We start from the raw sequence: 13784 nt of genomic DNA on the forward strand, positions 1-13784 counted from the left end.
CCTCAGTCAAGGAAAATGGTCATTTTTCTTTACTGAGAAGGGAAGGAAAGGAGGTAAAGAAAAGTTTTCTTTTAAAAAAACAGATAAATTGAAATAGCAAAAAAAAAAGTAAATACAGATCTCAATGGAATCATGGAGCTGTGCTGAAACAATGATTATATGTAACCTATAAATCTAAACTCCTAACAATCCAGTAGGTTTACACTTAGACTTAGAGATACTTTATTGATCCCAAAGGAAATGTAAGTATCCAGTAGTGCAAACAACATATAATATAAGGGCAGAAAAGAGCAATATAACACCGAAAAGTAAGAACAAAAAATACACTATGTACATCCATACGAAACTATATGTTGTGAATAAAATACTAAAATAGAATAAATAGAGGAAAAAAATGTAGCTGTGCAAAGAGTTGTTTGTCATTGGGCATTGTCATAGGCAGTGTTGTGCAGTCTTATGGCCAGGGGGATAAAAGAGTCTTTAAGTCTGTCTGCGCAGCAGAAACCTTTCAGGAACACACTCCTCTGCCTGGTGAATGTGTTGTGTTGGGGTGGTATGGTGGGTGTTGTCCAGGATGGAGAGAAGTTTCTCCAGTGTCCTCCTGTAGAAACATAAAACTGAACATAAAAGTTGTTGTTAGAAATATATCCAAAGAAACAGTTTAAGGGAGAAAAAAACCTAATTTGATTTCTAAATAATTAGAACATTGATACCACTTGCATGTCTCTGCATTCAATATGGTCCTAACGGCTATTATCTTAAATTCACTCTAAAAATTAATGTTATGGAGAGACAATTAGCCATCAAGGTTTCAACATTTTTTTCTATTAAGTGTAATTCTCTTAGAAATATTAAGGAAACTGACTAACTAGAGTTTACTTGACAAACCAGATAGATGTTCCCAGATTGTTATTCTACACTTAACCCAGAGACATAAAAGTAGCATCAGTCCTCTCATCCAACTCTTGGAAATAACTGTATGTTTCAAAATGTAATAAACGGTCTCCAATTCTTGTAAAGGATGGCTGCTTAAGCTACAAATGGCCTCCAAGTCCCTGATGGCAATTTCCCAGTCCAGTTTAGGCAGGAAGCTTTAGTTTGCTCATTTTTGTTAAAATGTATTAATGGATCCTCAATTGGAAAAACATGTAACAAAATAAGTTCAATATAGGATTCAGGTCCGGGAATGAGTGAAAGAGACTGGGAACAGGTCACAAAGCAAACACCTCAGGGGTTGAGGTCGCAGGTTCACAGGCATTAATCACAGCTGTCCGGTTAATGGTGACAGCAGCACTTGAGGCCAGGTTTGATCAGCAGAATCACATGTGACTGTTGTCCCGGGGAAGTTGTCTCCCTCAATAACGACCGCTAAATGGGCTCTGTAGGATGAGCTGTCTCTCTCTCTCACACACACATACACACATACTTTCACTCACACTTTTATTGAGGAAAACACCTCGATGTGTGTCCATTAAATTTTAAGGATAATTCCAATTTGTTGTAAGACTTAAGAAGGACATTTTACCTTGACCTTGAATACAGCCATGCAATTGAATCCACTACTGTAAATTTTTCTGCACTTTGACAACTGAGAGTCTCCATCCACTCACAAAATCTCAAAATATTTTTTTCTAGTTGAGCAGCTGTAAGTAAAGGCAACATGGTCAACAATGCTACTGTGGGTGTCTACCTCACTGTTTCCAAAAGTCTCAGGTGCTCCACTCCATCTGATCCATTTGGGCACTTAGTGTAGTTGTGTATTTATTTATTAATTTTATGTTATAATGTTTTACTGGAAACAGCTGCCTAAATCTGGGAACTGCAGTATTTGATTCATTGTTTGTGATCCATTCTATTTGAATCATTGCTACAGAACCAATAATTACATCATCCTCAGTAATGACATCTCATCACATCTCAACATGAGAGAAAACAATTGATCTGTCTCTGCTGAGATAATCTCATCTGAGCTGATAAAATATAGTATTGAAGTCACAAACCATGATGTTGTGTGTTTGGCTATGGATTCCCCCTCTGTTGCTCACTTTTGTCATGACGCTCTCTGAGCTCTGTGAAACAGGTTAGGATCGGATCTGTTTTTAGTATTCTCTCCTCTGCACCTCAGCACAGGATTCACTTTCCCTGTGACATCTTCTCCTTCTGTTGGCTGCAACACCGTGTCTGCATGGTGTCTGCAACCTTCCTCTGGTATCTCCCCAGAGTCCCATTCACTCCTCTGTCCTTCTTCTCTCTCTTCTCTTCTCCTCGTCTCCCTCCTCTCTCTTCCTTTTGACTAATCCTAACCCAAAGTCCAAAATCTCCCCGCCTAACATCTCAGCTGTGAGGTGTTACCCCCATCTTCCAGTCCTTACCCCGTAGATATCCTGCTCTCTTCTTCACCCTGTCGGTGATTGTTGTCCATGCCGTTTTCAGAGAGAAGGGATTTGGTCAAATAATATTCCTAGTCTCCTGACTCCTTTCCGTCTCTACCCTTGAGTAGTTTGAATCCCTCAATCCAAGAACAATTGGCCGCCGTGACAAAAGCAGAAGGAGGGAAAATGAAAGAAAATAAATTGATGGTGGAAAGATAACACACTTTGCAGACGTGGAGGTGGGGAGAAGATCAGCGAAGGGTTATAATGGCAGAAATAAATCATGCCGTGCTTGTTCGTGTCAGCCGGCTGTTTAAATTCTAGTCTCTTTATATAAAGCTTGAAGAAAAAGCGTTCGCGTTCGTCCCGACTGTTAGTGACTGAGGGGTGATTGAGGGTGAAAAGGCGGTGTTGGGTTGCAGGTACAACGCTGCAGCTCATTTAATGAAGAAAAATAATGTTATCATACAAAAATAAGAAGCTCAAACTGTGCGGTAGGCTTTGACAAATGGCAGTGACAAATGTTCACAAAACAAAGGCAGTTGGCGATGACAAGATGACTTAGACCCTAGTAGAATGGTTTCCATCTTTTATATAGTCTGTGTTTCATTTATAGTTACAGACCCTTCAAGCTATTTTGCTTCAAACTCCATCCCAGTTCTTTTTAAGATCGACTCATATCCCCTCAGTGTGAGGCTTTTTATTCTTTTTGTGGTAACAGGGACACATAAGAGAAATAAGGATAAAGGTTTCTGCTTTAAAAGTTTGCAAAAGTTTATTTATACATGCATAAAAATATATCAGGCTTAAAGTAACTCAGGCAGTGGAATTATTATTGAGAAAGTTTTAAGAGTAATGGAAATATCCCTAGTCCAGGTGCTCATTGTGTTTTTCATTGTTCCAGCGAGTACAATACTTCTTAAACAGTTTTACACTAAGGATCCCCACACATATTAGACTGTGGTTCCCCACATGATAGATAGGATTTTTGGGATTAGATGATTTAGTAAAGAAAGTGTTTAGAACCCAGGACCAAAATAGTCTATATATCCACTCTGTCACTTGTGGATGAAATGCAAGGGTATAATTCATGAGTCCCCCCCTTTGGCTGGGAATCCTAAGGAACCCCCGCAAGGAGCCTTGGGGGTCTCCTGACTGCTGGACTAGTGAAAACATTAAATACATTAAATATTCTAGTGAAAACACGAATTGTATTGTAACTGTTCTTACCTTAAATGTGAACATTTCACAATCAAATGAGATTTCTTCATAAAACATCTTTAAGATTGATGCACAATACCAACACAGACAACCAAATTCATCAACAGACAATAACAAAACACAAAACCAACAATCAAGCAGACCAATATAAAATGTTGATTCATCAGATTGTCTGCTTGCTGTTTATATAATGTCATTTTTCAGTGCTTCGTGCACCTCAAAGAATAACACAATCACTTCATGTGTTTAGGTCAGAGAATTATTTCAGCCCTTTAATAGACTGCTACAGGAGAAAAAGAAAAACTTCATTAGTACATTTGTACTGCTTGTATTTGTGCACAACAGCAAACGCGGTAATAAATCACCACTCAGACTTTCAGTGATCCGTAGTGTCTCTGTCCCCCTGCTGCTGCTAACTTTACACTCATATACCTTACCGTGGTATTCCTCCTACTTTGAAATTACCATGAAATGGCAGGTAATTTTTTATTACCTTCTTGCTAACAAGCCAAAACCTTGGCCTGCACGGCGGACCATTTGGAAGTTAAAAAACAGCCCATGATTAATGATCGCTGCGACATGTCTGAGTGAACCAAATGGAGTGTGCATGTAAACGCTCCCCTGCCAAAGCCTTCACCCTCACACTTATTGTAATCATTACAGGGAGAAAAAATTAGGGGGGGAACTGTAATGGGTTAATTACACCACAATCGGCGGGTGTAGAAATGCAGACCTTTTTAATTATCTCCCTCCATCATTCGACACATTTTTTTATTATTTTCTTTCTCTTTTTCGGCCCTCTGCTTTGACTGAGGTTCAGCGCCGTGAAGGAAAATAGGGGGATAATTGGGTTCATCCATCTCTCTCCCCCTCCGCTCCCCCCCAATGCTCGCACTACTTCTTCCTCTCTCTGCAGCTCTCACTCCCACAATTAGTTGTACCTCTCCCTTCTGTGTTTGTATCTAAATACTCTTGTTCTGTGTGGCAATTCATTCTTCTTCCACACATTAGACTCTCTCTACATTCATCATTTGTTCTGCTCCTGAATTTTTGTGATTTGGAATTAGATAATTAAATGAAACTGACCTGGCTGCTCGTTTTGATAGATTTGTTCCGCTATTTGCTTCCTGTGGTTAACACATTGGTGCAGCATAGCTCATGTTTGTGCAGGGATGCTTTGAAGCTTTGTTTCTTGCTGCCGTCTTTGTCACCACACTTAACAGAAAATCTTGAATCACCCAACGGGGTGGAGCCTGAACTGAACACTGTAGCTTTAAATGTGAGACAACCTGAGACACCTGTCAATCAAGCAAATGAGACACCCATAATTACAGTTAACAAGTGGGAGGGACTGCTGCTGCAGATCTTTTTTTTTTATTTATTTTTTTTTTTACAAAGTTTACTTTTACTAACACTCATAATGTTCCTTAACATAGAAACAGGGGGCCCCCACTTGCTACTGTAACAATTTTTGGTAACACTTTATTTGTATAACTATAGTTATAAATTCTCATAAATGATCATAATGCTTTATAACAAAAATCATTACACACTATAAAGCATTTTATCATAAGGTCAGGTATTATGATATGTTATAATTGTTAGTACTATTATGTGTTATACTTAGTATTATAAAGCCTTGTGTTTATAAATATAAGCCAATTATAACACATTATAACTATATTTTAATGCATTATCCATGTGGGCATTGTCAGCGAGTTACTAACAATTATAACGTATTATAATACCTGACCTTATAAGGCATGATAAAATGCTTTAAAGTGTATAATGGTTATTATTATAAAGCATTATGATCATTTATGAGTGCTTATAACTATAGTTTTACAGTGCTATAAATGCATTATAACTCATTATAAGTATGGTTATAATGTGTTATAGAGATAGGCATCAAATAAAGTGTTACCCAATTTTTCAGCGTAATTTTACAACCATTGATATTAACTGATGCAACTTTAGAAATAATGGTGTAATGTCCAACATAATCAATGCATTTCATTTACTTGTAAATATGTGGTGTTTGGTGATTTATAATAGATAGATAATGTATTGTTTTACTCTCTACAACAAAGCCCAACTATGCACAAGAGTTAATTAGCAATAGCTATAAATTCACCATGCAACACATCAGTTTCATGCTCTGATGGATGGCGCTGAATACCTGCACTCATGAGCATGCAATGAGCCTTGGCCATTGTTGCTATGGAGCAGAACCAAGTTTGAGGTGTGAATTAGAACCGTAGCAAATTCAACACGCATCAGTGATTTGGTTGTGTTTCATCAAATTGCACCATGGGAGTTGTATGCAACTTTTAATAACGTTAAAGATGCAAAGGCTTTTGTGTTCTGCACCTCTTGCACTGAGGCTTCAAGCATGGATTAACTGCTGAAAAATGTTGCAATGTGTTCGATATCTACAGAATAAAGATGTGGGTGAAGCACTGGGTCCAGCAGAGCACAGTAGAGAGAGTTAGGAGTGGGAGGAGCAGAGTATTTCAAGATGGGGGAAGCTTTTTCCCCATAAATTGCATATAGTAGCTTTAATTTCTGCATATGTTTTTGCATAGAAGCTTGTACCTCTGGGTTTTAACCCACTCTTCCCACTCACTCACCCCTACCTGCTGTGTTTTCCTGCTCTGTCATACAATCCAGCATTTCTTCCATTCCTCTCTCCAGTCATCCTCTCCTATTCCAGGGACAGGAGGGGGGGGATTACCAGATCTGCGTAATGTGACATGAGACGTGTGGCCCCATGATGCCCCTGGAGATTGCTCACACTCCCCTATATGAATCGAACTCACACACACAGACTCAACGTCAAGAGTCTCCCAGAAATGATTTCTTGGTGCTTTGCAATCACACCAGTCTGACATTCACCCAAGCTTTTAATCTCTGCACATTAATGAAGTGTCCCGTGTAATTTCCTCATTCCTCTGATGATCAGGAGTTGGAGGAAGGACAGAGAACGGTCAGAGGGAAAAATCACCAGAAGCAGCTCAATGTTGGCTGATAGACATTTAGGAGAGGGGACAGGGACTTCCCATTTACAGTCGCATGTGGGGGTATTTGTTCAGAATTGCCATATAAGAACTGCAAGGAGCAGTAAAGTATATAGCTCAAGTGCTATAGTGCTGTCAAATACAAAAAATGGACTTGAATGGGAGATTCCCTGAGAGCTCTTGGAATAAAGTCAAATCCATGAGATCTTTGTTATTACTTATTTCAGCTTGTGCTAAGGTTTGATTGTGGTGCTGAGTGGAAAGCTCCTGCATCTCTTCATTTTCTGAGTATCCACTCCCACTGTTACTGAAGTGGCTTTAATGTGCCTTTTTCACATTCAGACATGTCACAGTAAGAAAATCTATCTATCATCACTTACATGGAGACTTCAATTGAATGGAGCCATTATTAATGGTATTATTACAGCAACATTTAAAATGTATGCAATGACAAAATAGAGTATGCATTTATGCACAGTCAAAATACATTTTAAGCTAATGGGAAATTTTGAAAACAGTACCTCCAATAATATCGATTAGAATATCGAAAAACTAAAAAACATTTAGTCCTTTATGCTAAAAAAGGCCTTTAAACATCCTCTAGAAACTGTTATTGCATGCTGAACTTGTAGTGTTTCTTTATTTACTTGACTCCTTGTGCATGTCTTTGCAGGGCATGTGTTTTATGCATGATGTTATAAGGTGTCTGGGTGGGTCTTTCAGCCATTGTAAGAATAGCTGCCTTTTGAAGTGTTGATAAAAAAGATCACCAAACATTTTCTTACAGTACAATGCACAGTAGAGAAGTTCATACTAGATTTATAATTTATTCCAATATAAAGTTTATTCATAAATCTAACCAGTGCTATTTCTGCCTGTGGTGTCTAAATTATACATGTTACTCAAAATTCCATTGTGTTTTAATCTCACTATTTTCAGAAATGACTTAGTAATTAGAGTAGCAGGGCCAATATGGGAGAGCAGGTGAAATGGCTGTAACATAAACAAAACATACAAATTAGGTAGTATGGCAGGTGACCCTTATTGATTTATCAAGTAAAAACATTTTTTTCTGGCATGAAATGCTTGGCAGGTGGAGGTCGGGGGGGCCTGGTAGTGTGTATCATCTTTTTATATATCAAGTGTGTGGGTCAGGGTGTGAGTTGGAGAACCAGCTTCAGCCTGCGCTGAGTAGCAGAAACCCACTCTTGTGCCCAACTCAGCAGAAGAAACACAATGAAAACATTCAGCTGTGCTCCTCAAGATTGTTTTTGGCCACAGAAGCCCTGTACGAGGAAACACAAGCCCACCTCTATACTAGTTTGTGTCTGCTGAAATGTATGGATTTTTTTTTTCCTGTCTGCGGTGGAACTTATGCAGCATGCCAAATATTATTTAATTAAAACTTCACTTTATTGGGCGCAATTTCAGCTATTTTGTATACCCAGATTGTGACGAGGAAAAGTAACTAATTATTGATACAGTATTTAATGTTTTAACAAGGTTTTGGCGCTGCTACTGTTAGCAATGGTGACGACAGTGGAAAATGAACCTGGACTCGACGTTTTTCAGTCTGCTAGGCCTTGTCCTGGGCAGCACTGTGGTCAGACCTCAGTCCATAGAAAGTGATGATTAGTTTGTCTTAGCTGACCGCTGACCAGAGGAATCCACAGGAGTTCCAGTAAGTGGGGCTTTAGACACTGAGGAGAAGATTAGTGTTTAATTTCACTGTGTAACCACCTGTCTATCTGCCTAAATATACTCTTTTTTTCTCTCTACCTGTCTCTCTCAGTCTGGGATTCTGCAGGGACTTGAATCCAACAAGCAACTCTTGCACTGTTGAGATGTACCCTCTTTCATGTCTTACATTTTGTGGACCTTCAGAACCCAAAAATGGGTGTCCTAGGTCAGGAGAAGTCATCATACCTAATGCCATACTGTGTGCGACCCATCAGTGTGAATAGTAGTCCAACTTAGTGGTCTGTATTCATTTACACCTAGCATTAACATGTGTTTCCCCTTGAATGTTAATAGCAGGTGTGAATGAAATTTCAGCAGCAGTGATTTCAGTCACTCATCATGTTGCTTTCCCATTAAAATATTATTGTGCTTTTGCTGCCTGATTTTCTGTTGCAAATACGTATTTGCTTTTGCTCTCAAGAGAATGTAGCCTTAAACTGGTTCAGGTTCATCTAATAGATGTTTTTCTGTCAGTGGTTGGCTCAGTTTCATCCCCACAAAACTTACTGTATGGCATCCCACAGGGTTCATATCTGGGTCCTGTTTGGTTTTCCATCTATACTCTCTCTCTCAGTGACATCATCTGCAAATATAATGTTCACTGCTATGCTGATGACACACTGCCCTACCTCTCAATCAGGCCCGATGATCAGTCCAACATATCAACCCTCTGCAAGTGCCTTGTGGAAATAAAATACTGGATGTGAGGCAACGTCTTCAAATTAATACAAAATGAGGTCATTGTACCGACTGCCTGGCTGCCTCTTCATTTTAGGATTGATTTTTAACATTCTTACTACTTTTGAGGCTGGGCTTGGGGTCTCCCCTATTTTTCAGAGATTTTATCCTCCTATGAGCTGGGAGACATTCTGAGATCCTCCGGTGGCACATTGGTGACCATTCCATCGTCCATATTGAAAATCTATGAAGAGAGGTTCATTGCCATCAGGTCCCCTAAACTTTGGAGCCACCTGCACGAGGAGAGTTTAATTTCACTTCTGAATACATATTTTTAATGAAAATAAAACTTTTCTGTTTAATTTATCAAATTTAAATTATACTTTTATTTGATATGTTGGTTTGTAAATTCTTTAAGCAAGCAGATGAAGGATCTCAGGTGACGAGGGCTTGATTGAATAGGGCGTTGGTTTGTAAACAGGCATTAACACTAAAAAGTACGAACCAACCAAGTTCATCTAGTGACTGTTACAGTATAACCTGAATGCACTGTAGATGTCAATGAAGAAGATACATTAGAACATGTTTTTGTTGTCTTTCAACAAAAACTGCTCAATTCCTCACAATTCCTGCAGGATGTGATCAGTCTATTTCACTAATAGAAGAGAAGCCTAAAAAATTGAAGCTCCTGAAACATTTGTCCACTGATAATAATGACCAAACCTAGACTTGCTAACCAAAACTAAGAAAAAACAGATAAAATACGGGAAATGCCAGCTTTTTAAATTTTTTTTAAATGCAACTCATATTTCCGAGTGAGTGCATTTGCCTGTCAAAGCCATAACTTGATAGTGTAATATTTTTGTCTTTCATAAGTTCTCCTTAACTGTGTGTGTGTGTTTGTGTGCCCATATCAGTTAACAGGACTGTCCAGTGCACAATTAGTCCAACTATACTCGACGTCCCCCCTCTTCCAGTCTGATCCAGCTTGGAGCCTCATTACCTGTACCTGTCTGTCTGCCTGTAGGTACAGTCCATCTGACTGTCTGACAGCGTCTCCACCACCGCCGACTGCTATTCAGGATTAATGAGGGCCAATGAAAGCAGTCTCCACCCCCCCACCTTTCCCTCCTGTTCTCCCCCTACCCAGTTGAAGCCAAAGCCAAGGCCGGCCGTAGGCCTCATTATTAAAAGCAATGGCCAGGACTCAGGCCCTGTCTGTACAAACATGCAGCGACGGAGTTGGGAGGGAAAGGGAAACCAGCTCGCGGGGGGATGAGGTTTCAATAAACGTCAGCCAGCGTCGGCTCTGTTTGGACTGCAAATTATTGCTGGCTGATGCTCTATTATTTTACAACCAAAGATCGCTGTTGAGAGAAAGGTAGAAGGAGAGGAAAGAGAAAGAGAGAGTTGAGAGGGAGGAGGGGGAAGGAGGGAGGAAAAGAAACTCTGGAAGGGCGCCTAAGGGGAAAATAGGGTTAGTGAATACTATAATAATCTTTAAAAATATTACTGGAGCGGCCGCAGCTTAAGCTAAGAATAGGCCGGAGAGAGCAAAGTGCCTGTGGATGATTCCAGTGCAGATAGGAGAAGTAGTAGTAACAAGGAGAGAAGGAAAGAAAAGAGAAAAAAAGCGAGGGAGGGAGGAGGAGAGGAGAAAACAGGAAAGCCATGTGAGAGGGTTATAAAATCAACACCTTCAGTAAACATAACTTACGGCTGCCTCATTACTTGTACTGGGGGAAAAAAATCGTTTTTCACCAAGGTGAAATTTCCCTAAAATCCAAATGTGTAATGGTCCATCACCCATATGGTCAAACACATGAGGAGACTACAATGAAGGCCATCAACACAATTCACCATCATCCATCAGTCCTGGATTCATGCTGTGCAGGTGCTGAGGCAAACATGGATCAAATTAACCTAAAATGCAGCTGAAGTTGCTGAAACAGCATCACTTCACAGACACTATTAACATGTTTAACATGGGGAAAAACCTGCTAGACACCAAACACTGGTATGCAATAGGCAAAAAAAAATAAAAAGCTTACCTAAATATATTTATTTTAAACATTTTTCCTCAAAAAGTGTTTATGTAGCCCATGTAGAAAATGTGTACATGTGTCAAAAAGTTGGACTCAACAATAATAGTACAGTCTGTCATTGTGGACAGTGTCACTGGATATTCAATTTTAAAGTGTTTTCTTAAGTCTTGTTACTGAGATAGAGCAGAGATACAGGTGCACACTGAAGTCTGTCTTCACTGTTCTTACCCTCTTGTTATCTGTAATAACATTTGCACTGTGCCACAGCACACACAGACCATTTCTTGTAGCTTCTGACAGAAATCCAACAAGCTCAAAAGCTGCAGAGCTCTAGGGAAAGCAACGTTGGTCTGCTGGTCCAGACTGAAAGCATTGTGCAGACATGCATGGTCCGCAGAGCATGAATCCTCAGGACTCCTGTCATCCTCCAAGTCGCCACGAGCAACTCTGTCTCACTGAAATGATGTTTATATACAGTGTTTTGCCAAGTACATTGTGGTGGTAACGTAAACACTGACTGGATTAAAATTAGAGGCAACTTCTTCTTCTTCTTTTCATTTTAATTAAACACTACGTTTTGAACAACAGTGGAGCCAGGAGGTTGGGGTGGACAGCATCCCTACAAAGCACATGACTGTCACTTTGGAGAGCAGGATAACCACATAATGATTTAATAATACTGTCTCCACTGGTTAAAAAATGGGAAATATTAGGCCTGCACTATATCAGCTAAATGTTTTGCGATGACGATGTGACTTGCGATGAATAAGCAAATATTCATATTAACCATACAGTTCCTGTGTCTTTCTGAAAATGACTCAATATGCTAAGGCCTGTAGTGGTGCACAAATACACCAAAAACGGAGAGAAAGAGTGGAAAGCTTTGTGCTTTAAACAAACTCTAAACATTATCGACTAAACACAAGAAGTCGTGCCGCCATTGTTGTTGTTACGCTATGTTACGTCTAGCGATGTAGCTCAAGTTACAGGTATGAGATGTATGAGTGTGAAAGCATGACACCTGTAAATAAAACTTACTCATCGCATTTCAGACAACCTTTTGCAATGTGTTTGTCGTGCATGTAGATGTTGCGATGACGATGAAAATAAGATGAATGGGTCAGCCCTAGAAAATATAGTAGGCCTACAGTACGTGTAACAGTTCACTGATATAATCAGTATCAATGTATTTGCACCTCCGTAAGTGCACACAATCACATTCCGCACATAATGTTGCAATTTTATTTTCTACAAAAGATATCCGAAATTAGTAATTTGTAAATCAGGGCATAAACTTGCTCACCCTCCAACAATATAAATGGGTGCTGGGTCCTCAAACCAAAGACAGGGCATTACCATGGTGACATTTGTGGTGATTTTCTGGCTTTTAATCCAGCACCAAATAGTCCTACCTACAAAACTAACAACAATCCTATCAGCCCCAGCTGCTCTCTGAGTTATGTTAACCCTAACCCTCAAATAATAGCATGCTAATGATGCTATAACAGGACTGTAGCATTGTAAACATTGTACCTGTTAATCGTCACCGTTACCATGTACATGTTAGCATGCAAAAGATTGCTAATTAGCACTGAACACAAAGTAGCCTACATCCTCATCAATGGCATGGCATAAAATTGAAATGATGAACAGATGCAGAGAAGAAACAAAAAAGCAGCATCTCTTACCAGCTATTAAGAGATTGTGAGCTTACAGATCGACTGTGTGCGTGCTGTCATAACTTAGTAGCTTTGATAAAGTCCTGACATTTCTGCAGACACATAGTTGCAACAGATTTGTAGCTCTCTTTCAGGCTGCTGTGGCCAATATCATCCAAGAGCTGCTAACATTCAACAGGCGTCTGTACTGGTTAACAACAAACAATTCAATCTGTATAAAAATCAATGCGTGCAAGCCTAAAAAAAAAATCTAACACTGGGTAGTTTGACATTTGCAGTTGTAGTGTAGGTGTGTATTTTTGTTTGTGTATATGTGTGTGTTTGAGGTTGTAAAGATTTTAATGCATTGGTACGTATGTGTCTTATGTCCCCACTTTCACAACACCACCCTCCCCGTAAAACCGATTTAAAAAGTCATCTAGCTGACAGGGAAAAGCTGTTTTCTTACCTCAATAAAATTATCTTGGATTTTAGTGTTTGCCTAACACTCTTGTACCAGTTAATATTCCAGCACGCTCCACCACTCTGGGTTGGAGGGAGAGAAAAAAAAAAAAAAAAAAAAGGTGTAACTTATAATGGGCTCGGCCTTGCTGGCAATTCCTGAAGCTGAATTAAAATGCAACATTATATGGCTTGGCCAAGGTTAGTCCGTGTTAGCTGGGGCGCTGTTACGGGCACTTTTCGAGCCTCTCAATTGTGGTAATAAATTGAGTCTGATGGCTAATTTTAGGTGAAACCCAATACCTCTGGCTAAACTATGAGCCAGAGGGGACCATTTAATCAAAATATGTCTGGCACTGCCGCCAATACAGAAACAAGCAGAAAAAAAAAGGTTTTTAGCGTAAATATATATTTTACAGAAATTTGTTTTAAAGGATACTGTACCTTATGTCAGTCAAGTGGAAAGACTTAACAAACTGTGGGAGGTAACAATCTGTGATTTAAAATCCTGCATGGTAAAACAGTGAAAACAGCCGTCAAACTGGCAGTTAAATCTAAAATAGTGCTTAGGGCTGCATATCTATATGACTA

This window comes from Trachurus trachurus (assembly GCF_905171665.1).
Source record: "Trachurus trachurus genome assembly, chromosome: 19".
In the NCBI taxonomy this organism is placed as follows: domain Eukaryota; kingdom Metazoa; phylum Chordata; class Actinopteri; order Carangiformes; family Carangidae; genus Trachurus; species Trachurus trachurus.